We start from the raw sequence: 22,085 nt of genomic DNA, 5'->3' as shown, positions 1-22,085 counted from the left end.
AAATTAGAGCTCTCCATCTCTCCATGAACATGAATCATGATTCATATTGAAATTCCCCTTTATGGCTTTCAGCAACTTTCTAACTGAGGGCTGACTGGAAAACAGTGAGTGTGTGAAGTAAGCAGAAGCCTATTCTTGGCAGGCTCCATAAACACGTAGCAAGGGAAAGAGACTCCTTCAGGGAGTGCTCCAGAACAGGAGCCTGGTTCAGATGATGCTGCCTCTAGGAGAGCCCTCAGATCTCACTGACTGTAATAGGAAAAGAAGAAAGTTCCTTATACAAATACTTGAAATGAGTTGATTCACTTAAAAGAAATCAAGTACCTTCCTTCTGCTTTTACAAATTGTATTAAAAGAAAACTTCATTTGGTATTTCCTTGGTTTGTTCTTTTAGGGTTTTTTTTGGGGGGGTTGGGTTTTTTGTAAGAGCTAAGAGTTGTTAAAGTGGGGGAAAAGGATCATAGGACATAAACAATGCAGTGAAAAATACTTTCAACATTTATATATGCTTGTATATTTCTCTTGCAGCTATGCTGGGCACAAACCACAAAAAAAAAAAAAAAAAAAAAAAGAAAAAAGAGGAATGGAGACTAGAGGGAGAATATAGTAGATAATTACAAAAAAATATTTTAAATTAGTTACTGCAAGGAAAACTCCTGTCCAAACAATAATGGCTTGATCTAAAATAGACTGAACTTCTGTGATTGTATTATATTAATTTATTTCTCTTAAATGCTAAGCAACTCAATAACAGGTTAATCAATTGGGGAAAAGACGGGTGCCACACAGAAGCTGGAAGTGAACATTGGGCTTGGCGGGCCTGAGAAATGTTTGGTATTGTAGACACAAAAATATAAAGAGAACTGATGGAAAATGTTGGAGGCTACAAGGAGTGTTGGGGGCACCTGGTGGGCAGCAGAGCCTGGCAGCCAGGAACACCCTCAGCCAGGAGCAGGGCAGCCAGGGGCACTGGGACAACTCCAGCCCCAGCCATCGGGCAACTCCCTGGGGATGGGGATGGGCTGAGGCTGGGCTGGGATGTGGCCAGTGGGTGGTCCCGGATCAGCTGGGCCATGTCCAGGCAGGGCAGGGCTGTGGGGAGATGGAGTCCAGCCCTGCTGTGGCACTGCTGGGCATGGGCTGGCGGCCCCAGGGGGCTGATGTGGGGTCCTGGACCCTGGGGAGGGTGAGGGGAGCCTCAGGTGTGGGCAGGGACAGTCAGGGCTGGTGGTGCTCTGATGGGCCTGACAGAGACAAATTTCAATGTGAAACGGCAGAATGGCAAATAGAGAAAAAGAAAATCATATTAATATGGAAACAGTGAGATTACTTTAGTCCTCTTGTTCTCTCCAAGGCTGTTTCATAGTCAACTGTGTCAGAAAATATTACTAGATGTTGTACACATAAAGATATATATAAAGTTTTTCTTTTCAAAATGACAGGCTCAATAATCAAATAAATTAATTTGACACTTGATTCTGTAAGGTGCTGAGTGGTTGGCTGTGATACAACAAAATATTTCTCTTCTACTTCAATCTCATGAATACCTCTGTTCATTTAAAATGAACACTGGGAATTCATTGTTAGAAAAAAGGAAAAAAAAATGCCAAACCAAAACAACCTCTAAACCCACGGATGCAATTACAGAAGATTTATTCATCCAGAGAGGGATTTTTAGTGTTTTATAAAGAACTATTTTAAAACCTGCAAGGGATTGCTGAAAAATTGATTTGAAATAATTTTTCAATTAACTTTTTTTTTCTTTTCTTTTTTTTTTAATGTAGATAGGAAGATACTTTCTTTCATCGCATGCTGCTTTTTTTTTAAATTAGTGTTATTAGGAATGGGCCTGCTCTTACCTAATATTTTTGAAGGATGAGAGGGGGATCACTCTATTAAACAGCTATGCAGCTTAATAATGTATGATCATCATTATTTTATTGAAACAGGTAAATGTGAAATGAAAAATCTTTAATAATATATTCTCTGATTTAGAATATTTGTTTGGTTCAAATCTAGCTAGACTCACGATAGGAAAGGGTCAAAAAGGAAGGGCTAAGTTTCTAAAGGTCAAGTAGCACATAAATAAAATAGTATTTTTATATTTTCAGTGCTAGGGAACATGAGAGGTTATAGGAAAAAACAGAAGCTGGGAAATACACTGAACAAGCAAAATATCAAATAATAACTAACCACGTCCAACCCTCAGCAAACTTAAACTCATAGCAGCTGTTTTTCTGACTGCAAAAAAGACAGCTTTTGAGAAAGAACAGAAAGAATCACCACAAAACCTAAGATTAGTTGGAGGTTGGGGGGATGGATGGAATGTCACCTTCTTACCTACCTGCTGCACTGAGATCCAATACAGGCAAGTTTTGGATAAAGATCTGAGAACCTAAATCTCTTGGTGAGACCTCGGAAGCTAGCTCAATGTCAGGACTATAACTAGCTTCTTTTGACCCGGTCATTGTGGTGGATAATAGGGTGGTGGTTACCATACTTACTTCAGAAGAGTAAAACTGGGGTCCTAACCTGTACTGAACGTTGTGGAAAAGGTAACCAGTAATTCTGTGCTCAGGTGTGTTTCTGCCCTTTTCTATCCTAAATTTTAGCCTGCTCTTCTTTTCCTCTGCTATTCCTGAAATCTTGTATTCTCAGCCACATATTTTCTCAGCTTGATGAGAAGGAACAGTGGAGAGTACTGTGCAAGGTTTTATTATGTCTTGATGGATAGGACACTTCTGGAAACATGGTGTCACCTTTGCATTGTCTGAAATCACTAATTTGTTTTACTTAATTTACTTCTACCTTAGACTGAAGTTCAAATAAATAACATTCCTTTGAATTTCCTGTACTTAGTGATTGAGGCTCATATGTGACATGTATAGACTAGATCACCTTTCAGAATGTATGAAAATTACCTGTTAGATATTAAACTGAAGAAAGAAGACTATGTTCTTTTCTTTGAAAACAATTTTCAACCAGAATTAATAGAAATTGATTGTTAAATAATTTGACAATGGAGGTAAGAGACTACCTGCCCAAAGTTTTAATACAAAAGCATGAGAATGAAATGGAAAATAAATTCTCAAAGTCTCTTAATTCTAACAGACCATCTGGTAATTTACAGTGCCCTACATGATTCTCAAAATGGCAAATTATCAAACCTTTTTTTAAGTGTTCCTGTTTTGAAATACTTTTTATTCAAATATTTAATGACACTAACTGTACCTACAAGCTTGAATTTATGAAGTTTGAATACCTTCCGTATGAGGCAACAATATAACCTCTTGAGGACTTGTGAGGTGAAGTCTAGTTAGGAGTTCATCTCATTAAGTAGACTGGAAACTTATGCAACTTGGATGTCTATCTATATCCTCTTGTCGTAGTAAAGGTAGGTAAGGTTAATCTGATTAATTTTAGGCAACGAATTGGGTCAGGTCTTAGAACTGCCATATTCTCTGACCTTACTGCAAATAATGTCTTGGCTGCTCAGATATCTGAAGGAGATAGATATCTGGAGAGAGCAGTAGATACTGACTACCTTGACTTTAGAAAAGCTTTTGACACTGTCTCACATGACATCCTCATAGGTAAGCTCAGGAAATGTAGGTTAGATATCTGAGTGGACAGTGAGGTGGATTGAGAACTGGCTGAACTGCTCTAGGCGAGCATGCTTTAGCACGGGGTTTGGATTAGATGATCTCCAGAGGTAGCTTCATACCCCCACCGTTATGTGATTCTGTGATGTAAAATATATATTTTTAGGTGAATCCTTCCTTGTATTCACAAGTAATATTCCACTGAAATATTGTAACACTCTTCTGAATCCCAATTTTTTCTTACTGTTTTGGCCATGAAAAGGTGTTTTAGTATCATGAAAAGTTGGAGGCTTCTACTGATGTTCACAAATGTTCTGCTGAGTCGAACCTAGCATCTATTTACAATATTTGTGGTATTTTGAGGTTACTTTCAGGGGTTTTTTTGTGCATGCTTTTTGATTATTGAAACTTCAGTAATAATAGTGTTCTACAAGTTTGTTTATTCCTTTTCAGTCCTGTCATTCCTACATGAATTAATGTTAACAATATAATTATTTTGCTTTAGAATGGTCAAATACATTCTATAAAACTGTTTGTTGTTTCATATACCTTACATGAAATCAGCAGCAGAAGGTGAGGTGTGTGCAATACCATGAAATTTGTAGTGAAAGAGATAAACCTTTACTGTTAGTTGTGAAAAAATATCTAGCATGTTCAAGAACCAGTGAAATATCTAAAACAATGTTTTCTATACTCCTGCCACAAGTACAAACGCCTTCTTAGGATAACTCTACCATCTTCAGGATGTAAGAGAGGAAAGAAGGAGACAAAGAAGCAACCAAAAAAAAAAAAAGCCCAAAACCAGACTTCAAACGTTCTAGGAGCTGGTTATCTAAAAAGTGACCTTTCACAGTCAGTAACTTAAGAAACAAAACATGTTTGGAGCCTGTCTGTCACAAATTCTAAACATGACCTCAGTTCTAATGAAGTTTCTGTTTCCTGAAGGGTTTTAAAAATTAATAGGACTGAAAAGAGCAGCACTTTAAAAATAAATTAAAAAAATACACCCCTGACCTTTTTAATCAGTAGGAATTGAAAAGCAGATAAAATTATATCAACTGACTTTTAAGGAGAATAATGTTCTTACAGAATCTTATTAAGAAATTGATAATTACAGTAGATAAAGCTGATTATATTAAGAGAGTAGACAGAAAGTCTATTAAAAAAGAGGATATTTTTCACATGCTAAATGGAATTAAAAAATAATAACAAGCTTGCAAGCTGCAGCTTTTAAAAAAAGTATAAAAAATCCCTTTCTCACCACTGTGACTTTCAAGTAATGGCAACCAACTATTTGACTCAACATGCAGGTAATGGTAGAACTATTTGAACAATGAAAAACCTTACTCTTCTGGACTCTAAAAGACTTGAAATGTTTAGGAGATTACAATTTGTGTGCAATGAAATTCAGAACACAGGCTTTTCACTGGAGATGATAGCTCTTTTCAATTTCTGTGTGGAGTAACTGGGAAGACAAGGATAAGGACTGCAGATGATTTAGAGTCACTTGTTAAAGTTAGTTTCTTCAGGGTGGATAAAGGGATTAGTAATAAGAAATTTCTTGCTAGTGATAAAAGAGTACTTCAGACTGGTTATCTGTTATTTTGGGGTTTAAAACATCCTTTTGTTTTGGTTATGCTTTTTTTTCATCCTGTGACAGTCCTATTTTGCTGGATTATCAAATAAGAAAACTTTGAGAAAAAGCATAATTTTTCTCATGGAATATTTTTTTTGTCTATAATGTGAACTGAGCCATGTTGCTACTTGACACTGTAGTATATATAGAGGCATAATTTTTTTCTGTTAGTTTTATGTTATGAGGAAATCTTATAACTCAGACAATACCTTTTACATTCTCTCTTGATATCGTGTGTTTATTTTCAAAGTCAAATTGTTGACTTGCTTGAATAAAAAACCTGTAAATACAGACTTTCTTAACTTTTGGAGGTCTGTGAAGGAGGATTTGGTTTTATCTCATTAATCAGATAACTGTTCAACAACAAATGTAGAATCAAAACACATTGACTGCTGTTGCATTTGGATGCAGTCTCTGGTTTTTCATTAACATGGTAAGTAGATTTTGTTTCTGGGAAATAATTTGTCATTTTCAAATAGAAACGAAACCAAACCAGAAAAACATGCAAACATATTAAACAAACTTTGTAAGTTATTTTAAAGCAAAGTTATGCTTTTAATGCTTGATAATCTCATAAATGCTAGTTGAATGGGATTCCCAAGAGTATGGAATCTTGTTTTACAGCAGTTATCCAATATGCTTAGCCAGCCTTCTCAACTATGTATTCTTCCCTGACTTAATTGAAGGAATTGTTTTAACAAGATATGTAAACTTTGGAGGTAAAAATGACATTACAAAGTGAAACACCAAATAGAAGTGTCATAGTGACACACACACTGGTGTCGCTTGCAATGGAAGACATGCTGAATAAAAGGAATCACAATTCCAAGAGGAAGCAATGTAACAATATATAGTGGGAACATTGCTCCACAATTCAGAAACATGGAGAAGACCTGACAGCACTAACAGCTTTGACAGCAGAAGATGAGGCTCCAGTGTATGACATTTGACCTTTTTAAAAAAAAATCTGTCTCCCTAGTTATTAAATGCAAAGAATAAAAAGGATTTGTCAGAATGGGGTGACTGAGTCACTGTTTCCTTCAGCATGACTAAATCCAGGACAGAGTAGGACACAAATATGTACATACACTGGGTTTTCATTCTTTTCTTTCCAAAGGTGGCAGTTTACATTATTACATGTCAAACAAACATTCCACCAGAGAAACAGAATATTAAAAATAATATTGTCAAATATCATATACTTTGAAAAAAACAAAATCAGTTTCTTTTTTACATGACCACACTAGCAGCTGTGTCTTATTCACATAATGGTCTTGCAGACAGTTGGATTCATAGCAATAAAACCAATGAATAAGAGAGCTCTTTGTATAGCAGAGGAGAATATCTTCATTGTTACTGAAAGGTCCTGAAAAGATATCTAAGGGCAATAAGACAAATTAATAAAATTATGTATGTAAGACATAATTTCCTATTTTGTCATGAATGTGTAGCAATTTTCATTTTTAATTGAGATGTTACAAGCAGATGTTACTTTCAGATGACTTTAGATATTCTAATGTAAGCCATCTTAAAAACTTTTTTGTGTAAAAAGTACTTCAACATGTGAATTGATGCATAAGATATTGGAGCAGAGCAAGAAAAGAGAAAGGAACGGAGTATCAAAATGAAAAATGAAATAAAAAGTGGAATAAAAAGGAATTGGAACATTTATTTCTCTACCTTATGGCTAGTTCAACAACCTGCCTTCTATATACATTGGGTTGTACTTGGTGCTGTTTCCTTCCTATGATGAATAAATATCTTCCCTAGAGAAACAATGTCTCCTAACTTGTCAGTTTGTAAGTTACTTTGACCACCTAAGTCTGGTTTTTAATTACTGAAGTTGCTAAAACTGATTTATCTGCAAATATTCCAGTGGGGAAAAAAAAAGGTGTTACTGGTGAAAATAGCAAGTTACAGTCATGGAAAGGTGACATCATTTTGCCATTCCTTTTGTTCTTCAAATGCAAGGCAGCATTTAAAATAAATAAAAGTGGAATCTATGATATATAACAGTATCTAAGTAGTCTGAAATTTGTCTAATAGACCTAATTTTAGTTTTCTCACAAATTTGTGATCATTTCACTTATCAAATACCTACATACATAAATTGATTTCTTCCAGAAAAGGTACTGTGACGAGATTCGATATACTTGACTTTTGATTCTTTCTCCTCAATTACTCTGACTTTATCTACTATAAACTGAACTCAAACTCTACCCATACACTTTCTACAAGTTCCTCCGTGTTTGAGCAGAACAAAGAATTAGAGAGAGAGAGAGAGGTTGTCTTTAATTTTGTGTCATCCATCTCAGCTTCCACTGATGACTAAAGAGTTTCATCCAGTGGATTACAGAGGATGGAACAGAAGGATGGAGTTCAGTCTATCTGGCAGAGGTACTGGGTCCATTATATTTTGCATGGCTTTACTCAGAAAGACAGTTTAATGAGTGGCATTTTCTTGGAAATACCAGGAAAATACAGAAATCCAATACTTATAATACATTCAGTTTGTATGCTAGAGATGTCCTTCTATCTGCCTGGGCTGTGTTGTTTGGTGGTTTGAGGTTTTTTTGTGTGTAAAAGATTATTTTGAACTCCTCTTGATGTGAATATAGAGGTCCCACTATGTTGTTTCACAATCCACATATTATTTATGTTGCTTTGAAAAGATCTTGACTCAGCTGTTGCCACCAGCTCTACCCCACTTGATCCCTACACGCTAGCTTTATTTTTTGCATTAGTACTGCATTACCTTGGCACTGGTATCCGGGGCTTGTCTTTGAGTTTTGCCTTATGATATTGCAAAAAGAGCAACATACTCTGCCAATGTAAAATAAAACAGCTACACTGATGTAGCTTAAATACTACCCATTTACATCAGCAGACAATTTGGCCAAATGTTTAGCCATTTGTATTACAAGATTTATTAAGGAATGCAAGGTTATTGCCTCTCACTTTATCAGACTGCTGAATTAAAGCCCCAATACACTTAATAATTACTAGCTACTTAGTCGCTAATTTACCTACGCAGAGTGTTGGTCTGAGCCCTCGAATCCATGAGGAATACCTGCTGGCAATACTGAGAAAAATGGTGCTTCCTAATAGAGGCATTTCCCACCAGAGCAGTTTCTCAGTGCAGGTGTTCATCATTATGTACAGTCAGCTACTCTGTAGCCTCCATCTTTCACATAGAAAGAAATGTTGTATGATTCTGCAGCTCAGAAACAGCACTAAACATCAACAAAGTCTTTGTGCCATCTATAAATTCATTATGAACTTGTGAACAATCATGAAGAATTTCTATTTTGTTTTAATAAAACCCTGAAATTTTCCTATATGACATTAATCGAAATATACCCATTGAAATAAGTCAGCATTTAAACTGTAAATTTCCCTTAAGCTTAAAGAGGGTGTATACTCAGTTCTAAAAAGATGTTGCTTCTCCTTCATTGAAATAAAAACATTAAGCACTATGAAGAAGAAATGTTCAGCTTACACACTAATTTTCACATCAATATTCAATGTTTATTGCACAGAATTGTTGAAATTTTAAGCGTGGCCTTAGAATTTGACTCATGAGTATTTATTATTCTGCTCAGCTTTTGGACAGTGTACCTACTCAAAAAATTTTGAATATTTTATTGTTGTGATTAATTGAGGAGAAGAAATGACACAATATATTAAAAGGATAAAATAATTAATTTGGAAATGGAAAATGTGTCTCTGTGCTGTGACATGAAAGAACTGCAGGATTAGAGTAACATCTAAAACAGATATACAGATATTGCTCTTTTTATTTTTCTCCTTTCACTTTGGAATATTACACAGAAAGAGATCTTCCACTGAGTGTTCCAGTGCATAAAATGCCTTCCTAACCTTATCAAGATAATCTAGGTGTCTGATTCAAATAAATTGCATGCTTTTTTTATAAACATTGTGGATAAAATCCAGACTTGACAGAAAACAGTAAGAAAATATTTTCGTGAATTAAATAAAATCTACTAAAGTTTACTAATATTGTTGCTATTATTATTGCTACTATTACTAATGTTAATATAGTATATTTACCCTGAAGTATTTTGGTGCTAGGTACACAGATTTCTATTAGTCACCACAGAAAATTGAGTCTGGTATCCTAAAGATGCAAGATTCACGCACCACACATTCTAGCTATTGGCAGGAAAACGTTGCTATTTCTCACAGGCAATAAACATCATGAAATTCTGCTTTTTTGGATTATCCTTTGCTGTGAATACTATTTTTAGAATTTTTTATAAAATTTGAAAGTGCAATTCTGTCTTTTTTGCATATGGACTTTATAAAGATAAATTTTCCTGTATGTATTCCTTTCTCTAATAATTCAGAGATTCATCTTTGATGTGATTTATTTTCCAAGACCAAAATTCTATTTTCTTGTTCTGCTTTGAGTTTGTGTCTCTCTGGATAAGCCTTTGACCCACAGCATTCTTAGAGGTGACTGCCAATGTAATGTTTCATAGTTACTATGGAACCGACTTGGGAATCTTTTGAAAAAATGGAGGTACTAATTTTGGCATCTTCAGTTTCAATAAGCAGGAATTGTTTGTTAGTTTTCGCTTTTGTTTTGGAGAGTTTGTTTGGTGGGGTCTTTTGGAGAATATTTTTGTTTGGAGTTTTTTGGTTGGTTGCAGATTTTTGTAATCTTAGTATGCAGGCTGAATATATGCTATGGAATGTGACTAACCTTTGGTGGTGTCAGGGGAGATATTTGTGCTCCCTTTAGGTAGCACTTGCCTTTAGGATTAATAACATTTTCTTCCTGTGGGACTTACAGAAATGATACGTGGCCCTGTTAAAGAATGCACAGCCACAGAGCAGTAGGCAGTCTCTCTCCTAAAATCTTATTTTAGACAAGCAGCCACAGGCTAATGAAAGGAGGATAACAGGGGCACATGGTGGTGAGAAAAGTAATGGTCCTAGAAAAGAAGACAAATAAGACAAATAAGTTACATCTAATGGATCACATATTTCGCTATCTAATCTCTCCTTTTCATTAAAAAATGGTCTTATTCTGTCAGTTGAAGGCTGTCTTAACTTATTATCAAAAAGCATACTGAATTTTATCCTTTATTTTGGAAGGGATATTTTAATTCATCCTTCTCCATCAGAACACCATATTGAGGGAATTGATCTGATCTCCTGCTGTTCTTATCTCTGTTGAAAAATGTACAGTAATTTACAGTAATGCTTCATTTTATGGAAATAATAAAAGTGGAATAAATATTTTCATTTGTAGTCTGCTAAGAACATTTTATTATAAGTTATCATTTTCCTTCAGTGTCTGAGTTTCCATCCACTGTAACATCCATGGAAAATATTTAACTGTCAGAAGGAGACATTTACCAAAGAAGGTTTGGGTGATGTTTCTGGGAATTTGGAAGAGTTACTGAACAAAAGGAGACAAACCCTATAGTTTATAGGAAGCTTCTAAGAGTCTATTGTAAAAAAGACATTTTAGAAAGGTACGGTAACAATACAACATCTCTTCCACCTCATGTTTTTTAAAAGTCAGGCCCATTTTACATTCATTTAATCTCTGAAGTAATCTAAGTTTCTGTAAAAATTTCACTGTGAGTCCACAATACTAAAATGAATCAGAGGACATTGGTATTGCTTTCTTTTCTATGAAAGTCAGTCAAATAAAGAAATAATCTGACCACGAGAATGTATGAGGGATTAGGTAACAAAGTGGGAATTGAAATAAGCATTTTTGCCAAAGAAAAAAAAATTGAGCAAGAACAAAATGACTTCTGAACTTAAAGACAATAGTGGATATGGAATAGACATCCAAATGTCATTATTGTGAAGTGTGTATATTATTATTCTGTAGTGTCTGTTAAGACTTAAACTAGAAATGTGACTGATAATGACCTGTGTGCATAGTATAAATATTTTTCTACCCTTGAGCACAGCAGATTTACTGACAATCCCACAAAATAATATATTTCTTGCAGTAAAATTTATTTCCTGGTTTGAAACACATGAATGATTTTTTTGACAAGTTTATATTCCCATCTTCATAAATGAGACAACTTGTGTTTATATGAGAAGAGTAAATCTAAAGTGAAGGTAAAAAACCCACAACTGGAAAGAAATAGCTCCACTCCCATCTCAGGGTAATTGGTCTGCAGAGAGAGCTATTTTGAAAGAGATACTGAAGAATACTTTGTAACTAGTGCCCAGTCAATCTTTGTGCAGGGATATTTGACTTGCTTCTTAGCTGTTTAGATGATAAAAAGACCCTCAATTGTCCTCAAGATTATTATTATTATTATTATTATTATTATTATTATTATTATTATTATTATTATTATTATTTTAAATTTTTTTTTCTTTGTGCTTGCATTTTTTTTGCTCCTTTTTCCAGACGTGACATGGGCATTCTTGAATTCCTGGGTACAGAGTCATGATGATAAGAAAACAATATTTTTTATAGCACTGATTATACAGCATGCTGCTCTACCACTTGTTTGCATGGAACAGGAATATGAAGGGGTACATCATTCAAAATGTATTGATATACATAAATTACAACTACCAATCCTTTGGCTGTACTGTTCAGTGCAAGAGTATGTGAGAGTGCTGAAGATCCTGTATAGAACTTAGTGTAAAAATTCTACATTTATCATGATAGATGCTCATATAACATTCATGTGTGTGTGTCTAGCTGCTGTAGAATTTAGTATAAAATGACTGTTCTTCACTTTACATCCACTTCAGAAATTCTAAGGGTCTGATAGTAATCCCTTGTTATTACCTTCAGCACAGAAGGACTAAAACAAAGGCTCATAACTCTTATCCTTTGTAAAAAAATGGGCAGAGTTGTTGTTAGGCAATTTCCATTGACTGACTAAAAGAAGAAGCTAGATGATAAGATTCAGCAGCGTCCTAAACCTTGGTAAAGTTAGATGAAGAAGAATCCTATTCTTAAAAGCTTCCCTGAAGTCTCTAAGTTTGATTAAGCTTCTTTAATACCTTAATACCTTTATTTGAACTTAAGTAGACACGTCATTTTCATCAATATCTTAAGTATTTCAAGGCCCATGAGAAGAGAATTCAGGTCTGTGTCCTCATTGCTTGCTGCTGTGTTCAGACTGTATGCATAAGAAAAGTCATAGGCAGAACAGGATGGTAAAAATATGAAAGGAAAACAACAATCTAAGACACAACATTTCCAATTTGATTTTCACTTTCTATGTTAAAAATATTGGAAATAAAAGAAAATGTCCCAAAATTACTAAGAACACATCAAGACTATATTCAAAGTTTGAACTGACTCATATTTTTCAGTATTCAAGGAAAAAAATTCCTTTTCCAGTCCTTATGGGGCTTTGAACCAGCAATGACATTCTGATGTATAGTTTAGCTTTTTCACTGTCTTCTGTTGATGGCTGAAGAGACATTTAGTGCTCTACATGCCATAGAATAGAGTTGGTTAAAGCTTTAATTTCATGTTTTAATAGAATACTCCTGTACTAACTATATGGTAACTCTTACTAGATAATTCCTGAATCCCCATGCATAGTGCACGTTACGAGTACTTATGGTCCTAAACTTTTTTATTCACAGTTCTAAATGAAACTCTCATTGGTTTTAGGGAGGTTTATCCTGAATAAAAATAGCTGCATCTTTTAATTTGTTAATTTTATCCAAGTCTTCTTAGTCAATGAGCATCTTTGTTTGGATTTGCATGGATTTGGGATTTATGCCATTGAAGTAAAGCTTGAGAGAATGGGGCTCACTTCCAAAGATTTGCAGACTTCAAGCCCGATCTTGGATTTATTCTCAAAAGAATATAAAGATCAAATTTTCAGATTTGTTTTGTTGCACAATTATGTCTCATTGCTTCTTCTGTAATAGAGGGATAATTACAGTTTCTCTCATGAGTTGTTCAACTTATCTGTCTAAAGTCTAGGGGTGCAATTTAAAGCAGATAAGTACTGATGGCTAACTTATTTTTGAAGCCCTATTCAGGTACTGCCTAATCCTTCAAGAAGCAAGATCCCTTTCAGTTTTCGATATAAAGCTATTCACAGAGAGGGTTTCCTAGAGCACTTTAGTAATATTCAGATTTTTCTCCATTTTCACCCTTTTCATGCCTTTTTCTCAACTCTTTCTTTAAGGAACCTTAAAAGACAGTGAACATAGTGGCATAAACAAGTTATTCAAATCATGAATTTAGTCTGCTTATTATTATTGAGATAACAAGCCTTTTCTTTTTCTTAAAAACAACAATCAAGCTGCCTTTATTTTGACTATATAATAGTAAAGAAATATTCTTAAAATAGCTATGGTCTGCTTCCCATCTCTACCACAGTACATTATAATGTCAGCAATAGCAAAATGTAGCTTTGAAAGATGAGTAAATCATAAAAATATGGATATGGAACCTGTTTTGATATGTGAAAAGAAATAAAAAACATTTAAGCCTAAAATTTAATTTATTGAAAACCCTCAGTTGTGACATAACCTGCAGCTGTCATTAATGCTTTCATTCTAAAGCAGTAATGAGAAATTCTTTAGCTGATTTTCATAAATTCATCTCTATCTGACCATATGCTAGAAAGATCCAAAAACTGATCTTCATGAGTGTAGAACTTCACAAAAATCATCAATTAACTTTTGATTTTGGCTGTTATGTCATTAATTTTTTGTATTATTTATTTGATTGAAAGAAGCAAAACATTTTATATGCTATTGAAAGAACACGAGGGCAAATATAAAACACAAGAATACAGATGAAGTCAGTGGGAAAGAAAACAAAAAACATAATTCAATATGCCATAGATATTTCTTGTTAACTTGTTTCCTGATTTCCAATTAGTCAGTTTTATCTTGTTGGAAAGTTCTGTCAAAATAAATGTTTTCATTAAATTCCATTTATTCAGAATACAGTTCACTAGCAAATCAAGGACAGAATGACTGTGAGAGAATCACTCAACAGTGCAGCTAAAACACACATACCAATTTTTTGGTGGATGGAAGATCACATAAGGGAGCCAGTTATGAATTCCTGGTCATCCTGATTTGGAGAAGAGAGATAAAAATTTGGGAGTACTCTCTCCTACAGGAGTACCCCTAACTATCAGTCCTAACATAAAATGACATGAAAGAAATCTTGTAAGCATAGACTAAATTGTATTCAAGTGTCTAGAGAAACACCTGCAGCAGCAGTGGTCATTCAGCTTTCTCAGTTTATTGTAAGGCTGCCCTAACAGGAAGTAGGCAGCGCTGTTTATGTTGAAGTTTATAAGGACAGAGGGAATGGATGTTCCTAATATTTCTTTTTCCTTTGTCACTCCTGACAATTGGGAAAGTACATATTTTTCAATTACCATCTGGTGGTTACTAATCACTAGCCTTTCAGGGGAATAACTAGGAGGGAGAAAGAGAGAGATGTGAAAAGCTACTCATGAAAGGCCACTAAAAGCTGTCCAATGACAGTGCATGTTGCTTCAAAGTTCAGTTTATAGTATTCCATCTATTCTTCCCTTCTGCATCCTTTTGAGAGCAAAACAAGGACTAAAATGAAATCGTAATAGTTAAAATGAGAGATTTTGTAATTCAGGTGATGTTTAGTACTGCTGTGGATGAGAGGAAGTTCTTCCAGGTACTTCCCTTTTTCCATAACTCTGAGATCTGAAATGTTCATAATTTATTGTTTGCCATTCATGAGTAGTAGTTTTGCAGGGATTTTTCTTTGGAATTTTGGGGGATCTGTAATAGGATCTGTACAAAACATTCAATGTGTTGTTAATAGTATTTTTGCATTATTTATTTATATAGTTACTTCTCTGTGTCAAAGTTCTCTTCCAAATTGTTGATTTTATATTGACCTTTGCCACTGATGCTTTTCTGCTTAGGGCTGAGCATGGCAACTTAAAATTATCACAAATATCTTCATATCAAATGTAAAATACATCTTATGTAAGAGATTATATACATATTATATATATATTTAAAACTGTATTCTGCACTGGTATATCACAATTCAAGTATTTCTCGAGAATTTTCATATAATATTAACATTCCTTTTTGTGAACTTTCAAGTTTGGGTCATTTTCTTAGCAATGACTTTTATTCTTTAATTCTTATGATCTCATTTACTTACCTGTGAAAATTTTTAGACTGGCAAATTTTACTCAGAAGAGGATGTTATGCTGTGGTGCTTCTCCTGAGGTCTCATAGATTTGGTTACTGTTGGAGGAGCCACACTTCTTACCCCTGCCTTTTGGTTTGATAACAGGCTGCTATTTGGGGGAGATGTTCCTCCTGTAATATAGATGTGATTGCAACTGGCAAGGACAGTTTCACATCCTTTAAGCTTTAGACTAATCAAGGAAATAAGTTATAGAAAAAACTCTTCTCTAGTGGAAAATGCATCACACTGGTATTTTTAGATAAAGCCTAGTTTGCTCACAGATGGTAAACATTAAATTTACAGCTACTAGAGTTTGTATTTGGAAATGGCTCCTACAGGATGTACAGTCTGATTTTGCAAACAAATAAGAATATAGAAGGGGTTCATTAATTTCAGAAGACCTAATCATGTTGTGCAAAGCTATCCTTTTCAATAAGTATTTGTAAGACTGGAATTAAAGCAGGTTTTCTGCCTTAAAAACAAACAAAAAAACCCCCCAAGCCAACCGAACAAAAACACGCAAACAAAATCATCTTATCTTAGTTCTTTTAAGCTAAAAAGGTTAGGGTAATTCTTCATTTCAGCATTTTGTTTTGTTTCACACAGGAGGCCTATTAAGTCACCAGTTAATCTGTTATTTGTTTTGGGCTCTGTTTTAATCTAATTTTTTTGCATTCTCATGGCAATGTCCTTTTCACAAACATTGTGAGGCATTAATAAGTAGGCAAATTAAAGTAAGTTCCGTTATGAACTGCTCAACTTAAAAGTTACAATAGGTTAGTCTGTGCTGTTGTCTTAAATAACCAGGTACTGAAAATGCTGGGTAAAAATTCATTATTTTTTTCCCTGTCATTCATTTTGTGACAGCTCTTTACATACTTTGATTCTTTTTAAGAGTTTAGTTGAAATGCAGTTTAACATACAGATTTGAACCTTTTTTGATTTTCAGTTATTTACACTTGTGGTCTAGCTAGTTACTGTCATTACAAGTGTATCTTGTATTTATTAATTATTTTTATGTTTTAAATTCTCTTTCTCAAATAATCTTTTAGGAAAGCATTAATTTCCATGTAAAATATTTTTTGTTAACTTCAATGACAGGAAGAACATACAAATGTGAACATTCATGGCATATTGACAATATAGTAATTAATTGTGTTATATTCATGGCTCAGTAGTAATGTTGTTAGAATGTGTTTGCAGTGTTTCTATTAATAAAAATTACTGATTTTAAAGGAACATAGACTTCTTTACCAGGCTTCAATTTAAATCCTGAATTCTGTTCCCCTCTCTCAACCCTGCTCTTTATTTCTCAGAATATTGACTTACTTTGTATAAAAAATTATGTCACCATTAGAAGAAACTAGCCTCAGCTACAGTTGTAGTAAATAACACAGAATCTCTGTAAAACACACCAGGAAAACTAGATTAGCTGCAGTATACATTCAGAGGAAATCGTAGGCAAGGCTGATATCCACTTTGTTATGAAACTGAACATTTTTCATTTTAAATGGATTTTTTTTGTTTTTTGTTTTTTACTGTAATGAAAAGGCAACACCTCTCAGAGATTCTAAGGGAAGGACAGTTTCTTATAGAACTGTTGATTTAATGCCATAATGGAAAGCAGCTGAACTGCCATACTAAACAAGGACCGGATTAATGGATAAATTATTCCCTTATTGTTTTATAGGTGATTAGAAGTTGCTACATGAAAATTGAAAATCACTCTTCTATCACAGACTAACAACAATACACATTCACAACTTTGTGGTCATCTGCCTCTGTTCAGGATGTGCATTTATGGAAGCTGAACTGAATACATTCCACTGCGTGGCTTCTGGTATAATCAATAGTAGAAGGAAAGAAAGTTTGGTCAGGAAAAACATAGCTGCAAAATGAAGTAGTTGCAGATTAGTAGAAAAAAGGAATGGAAATAAGAACTGTTCCTTCCTTGTAAGAAAACAAGCTTCCATCAATCTAGAAAATGGAAAGGATCAAATCAGATAAGTGGTTTCTTCTGCTAATACTTTGCTGCCAATCTAATTCTCACCCTATAAGGATATTCCCAAGTGACTGCTACTGGTGAGTTCATAGCTATATTGTTCAGTTGTTGTACATAGGAACTTATGTACAACAATTTTTAATGTGTATACAGGAATTTAAAATGAATCATCGCTTGGTCATAGAGTAGAACATAAACTTCAGTTCCCTTCTTTATTGGCAGACTGAAGGATAATTTGTGTCTGTTGAAGATACGATAATATAGCCACAACATCTTCAAAGTTGCCTTTCAGTAGGTGTGTTTTGTGAAATAAAATAATTCCTCATTTAAATTTTATGCTACTAGATCTACTTTTTAGTGGTTCTATATCAACATCATACATTTAGATTGAAGTATCATCAGTACTTACTCTTTTTAAAAACCCTCCATGTTTATATCTTATTTGAATTTGTCTCACTTACATTATGGCCTTTTTGTTGGTTTTATGACTTTTCCTTGCTCAGTGACCTTTTGTATTCAGAAAGGTATCTTACATTGTAATTAAGTCATGTCTAAATCTTCTTTTTGCAAAACCTCAGCAGACTTAGGTTTCAATATCTAAAAAATGGAATTACTTTCATTAAACATATATGCCTTAAAATATAGTACTTATTACCATTGAGATTAAAGGGAGACCTACAGGATGGACTCAGCAGTCTACACTGACAACATTTGAAACTGAGAGAGATGAATCCTGCTGCTTTTTCTCTGTCATTTTTCTATATTCCTACATTTTTTGGCTTATCCCTTGTTCACATTGTTAATCTTTTAAAATAAAAACTCAGAACGGATTGCAGTGTTCTTAGTAGGGATGAAGTCATCCTCCTTTTCTTACAAACTGCTTTCTCCTTAAAGAGCCAAAGATAGCATCAATCTATCACACTGGAGTCTTCTCTTCAGTTACTCTAAAATAAAACCCCAAGCCCTTGGGGCTTTTTTAGTCATTGATTTGTAGGTTACTGCCCTTTGCTCCTCTGGAATTCACATACATGCCACAGCTATGGCTTCCATTCCTTGCTTCTATATGTCTGCTTTGTTCTGGATAAAGAATTTTGATTTTAAGGAAAAAGAACAGAATAATAAGTGGATTTGTATCATGCTGCCTGGATGTCTTGTCCTCATTGGATCAGGATCAGTGATCCTAAGATTTATTATCAATGATTTTCTATTTACTTTCAGATCCTTGATGAAAATATTTGCTTTACAGCATTCTGAGTTAGAACTGCAAGCCATGTACTTCTTTATTCTCTTGTTAATTCTAAAAGTGGTTTTCTCTGGTTCTCGGGTTTTCAGATTCTCTGCTCCAGTTTTTTCATTTGTAAAATAAGGACAGTTTTACTTTCCAACTTTCAGAGGCATAGCACCAATAAAGTACCATGATGTGACACCACAAAAACCAAACCAAACCAAACCAAGGCATTGGGAAGAGAGGTGAATAGAAGGCAGGGGGGAGTGAGATAAATTACTCTGTAGGCCTACAGTCAGCAGAGGCTAATTTATACACACTTGTATGTCTCTCCCATAGTCACCTTTTCAGTCAGTTCCCTTCCAGAATAACAAATAAGTAGGGATTCATGCGCTTATTGTACTTATTGTAACCCTAATTATCTGAGCAATACCAGAAGAAACACTGACATAAAGTTATTTAAGATAAAGTCCTTTGATATTAATCTGTTAAAAAAAAGATATGTTGGAGTTTTTTAACCCAATTTTACACAATACATTTATTTAACTTGATTCAAAAAGAGTCATAGGTTCTTTAAAATTTGGTGTAAACAGGTGGGGTTTTTTTACATTCAAATTATGAAGTCAGGGAGTCATGAACCTGGAAGTAAAAGGAAACTTGGCACTTTCAGATTTTCATTTTTCTGTATAGCTGAAAATTTCTGCCAAATGGTGTGTATACAACCTAGATTTTGAGACCCTGGAAGCAATAAGTATGGTTCACTAGCAAGGAAGTAAGCATTCTCAAATCAGCCTATAAAAATGAAAAGCCTTGTATCCATCGATCTTCTCACTATAATGAAGATTGAGAATATTTAGATTGGTGTAGTTTTCCTTTTTTTTTTTTTTTTTAATATGCATGTGTTTCTGTGTGTGTGTCTATGTATGTAAATACTTCAGATCCAGCAAACTTTTAAAAAATATGATGAGCTTTTCGCCAGGAGATTGGGTATTTCCTTAATTTCTAGTCTTCATTTTCAGACACTATGCTTTGGTATTAGACAACATAGATAGATGTATCCCTGCACTGATGATATGTCTCTGCAGCTCTTTCTCGGGAGACTATTAATGAGATGAAAAATCTTGGATAAAAATAGGGAAAAAAAAGAGAAAAAACTGTGAATGGGCTCAATGACCCACTTAGAAAAATATTTGGTGACCTGCCACGAAATAGTTAGAGAATGAAAAAGACACCATAAAAATTCTGCATCCTGTTGGGAGCTCTGATATCTTCAGTAAGAATATTGGTACAAAGACTTGTTGTTGAAAACAGACAAATAGTGCTTGTGAGTCATTGCTTTGATCCCAAAGTAGCACGCAAGCAAAATTGTCTCTTTTCATAATGGAACAAATTCAGCAAATGGTGACAAACAACTCACCAACTCACATGAAAGAACACTCACAGTATCCAGGCTGCATTAAAAGTTCCACTAATTGTTAGGCAAATGCCAATTACCTGTAGCTGTTTTACTGCTACTCATATATTCTGTATACATTTGCAATGCAAAAAAAAAGCCCTCTGTATCTTAAAAGTCATGAGGATCTATGAGGGAGCTTTTTAAAAGTCCTCAGCAAATTATTTTTTAAAAAATAATATTCTGTAGTAAGCAGTGCTGAAAATTCTTTTTGGAGAGATTATTTTAGATGTTTGTAGAGATGTTGGGATGTTTATTTGGCAGCACTGCCTATTAGTTACTTGTGTTTGATTAGATGCTCAACTCAAACATTATCTTTATGGTCCTATGCCTGACTTTGAAATTAAGGATCTATTAGATCTATTAAATCCCCTTTTAGGAACCAGTATGACTTGCATTCAAGAGCAGGCAGTGTATAGAAAAAGCTATTTCTCAACTTACCTTGTTAGTATTCATATAGGATTTAGAAAACCTATTTTACAGCCTTACTCAGCCTGAAAGGAGATATTCCAAGTGATGATAAACTCTCTCATTCTAGGAAACTGTGTGTCTTCAGACAGGCTAGAAAAATCATGGGGCCATAAGACAAAGAGGCAAAAGAAAGCTGCATGATGAAAACATTCAGAGAAGGGAAAATAGTTGGAACTGAGAAAATTGTTTTATTTTATTTTATTTAGATTTCATTTACATTACTCTTTAAATTCCCATGGGGAAAAAACCCTACAAACCAAAACTATGCATTCACAGCCCAGGGAATAGATTCTGCAACCTTCTCCCTGTTTTGCAATTTGTTTTTCTTATATTTCCTTTTCTAGCAATAAATATCACTTAGTGGGTTGAAATGTTTGATAAAAGACAGATTTTTTTTTCAATTTGTACTTGAAGAACATTAAATATACACGCAACCACAAACACACACACACACATACACACACACGTGTGTGTATGTGTGTGTGTGTATAAAAATTCCACTGGAGACCAATATGTGTAGGAGACATACAGAATGCAAAAAAGTACAGTACAAATTTAAAACAAGAAAAGGAATTACGCTTTCTGCATAATAACCATAAGAGATTATACAGTTCTGCAAACACATGTGAAATAATGTATTCATCTATTAATTTTTACTTTTCAATGAGAACAGACTTGGAGAAACAATATTTCTTTAAAAGTGTCCTATGATGTAAATTGGGAAATATGACTTAAGGTAATTATACCAGTTTTTCAAAAAAAAAAAGGTTTTCATCATATTTACATCCAAATAAAACTTGATCAGTAAGTAAAGCTAGGAATGTTGATTGCCGTAGCTTATACGCTTCTTTGTGCCAGCAATCTAGTGAATGGGCACAATAATCTGTTTACAAAATCAGCTAGTGAAATGTTTTGAATGTAAAAGAAAGACCATAAATTCCTGCTGGAGTTATAGATATCCTTAGTAAGAATGTTTACATTGTCACAAGCAATGGTAACAAAAGAGGGAAGAGAAGATTCAAGAAAACAGTAGAATAAAGAATAATTTTCATCTGTGATTGTTTGTTCATGTGTATTAGTTATATAAAGTAGTCTTCTGATCTGTATCTAGGCAACACAGAATTGCTCCGTTTAATAATAAAGTATGAGCGTAAATAATCATTTTAATAGGTACATATTATAGAAGAAATAAATGACTGCATTACCCTTCTCTTAAGGATAAAGAGAAGCAAAAATTACATTTTTGAACGAAGGGTCAACAATAATGAAATTTACTAAAAACTTTGAAAAAAGTGCAAGCATAAATATGAAAAGGTCCTTTAATTTTTTCTCCAATTGCATAACTTGAATAAACATTTGTACACCATCACCCTCACTTTTGCTTTTATTAATTTGGAAGAATAAGTTCACTCCTATCAATGCTTTACCTAGACAGTTCAGAAACAGCTACTCCTGAGGATCCAAAAATGAAAATGAATTCACAGCTTTTTTTTTTTTTTTTTAATTTTCCCCC

General features: G+C 34.1%; 1 protein-coding gene across 2 annotated transcripts in view; it reads left to right on the top strand.

Annotated features, from left to right (window-relative positions):
* The window catches only part of NLGN4X (neuroligin 4 X-linked), a 177,325-nt gene that overhangs the window by 125,044 nt on the left and 30,196 nt on the right, over positions 1 to 22,085 (top strand). The gene's annotated exons all lie outside the window — the stretch shown is intronic.

The sequence above is a fragment of the Pseudopipra pipra genome, chromosome 2, assembly GCF_036250125.1.
Source record: "Pseudopipra pipra isolate bDixPip1 chromosome 2, bDixPip1.hap1, whole genome shotgun sequence".
Classification (NCBI taxonomy): Eukaryota; Metazoa; Chordata; class Aves; order Passeriformes; family Pipridae; genus Pseudopipra; species Pseudopipra pipra.
This window is presented reverse-complemented; position numbering and strand designations above follow the sequence as displayed.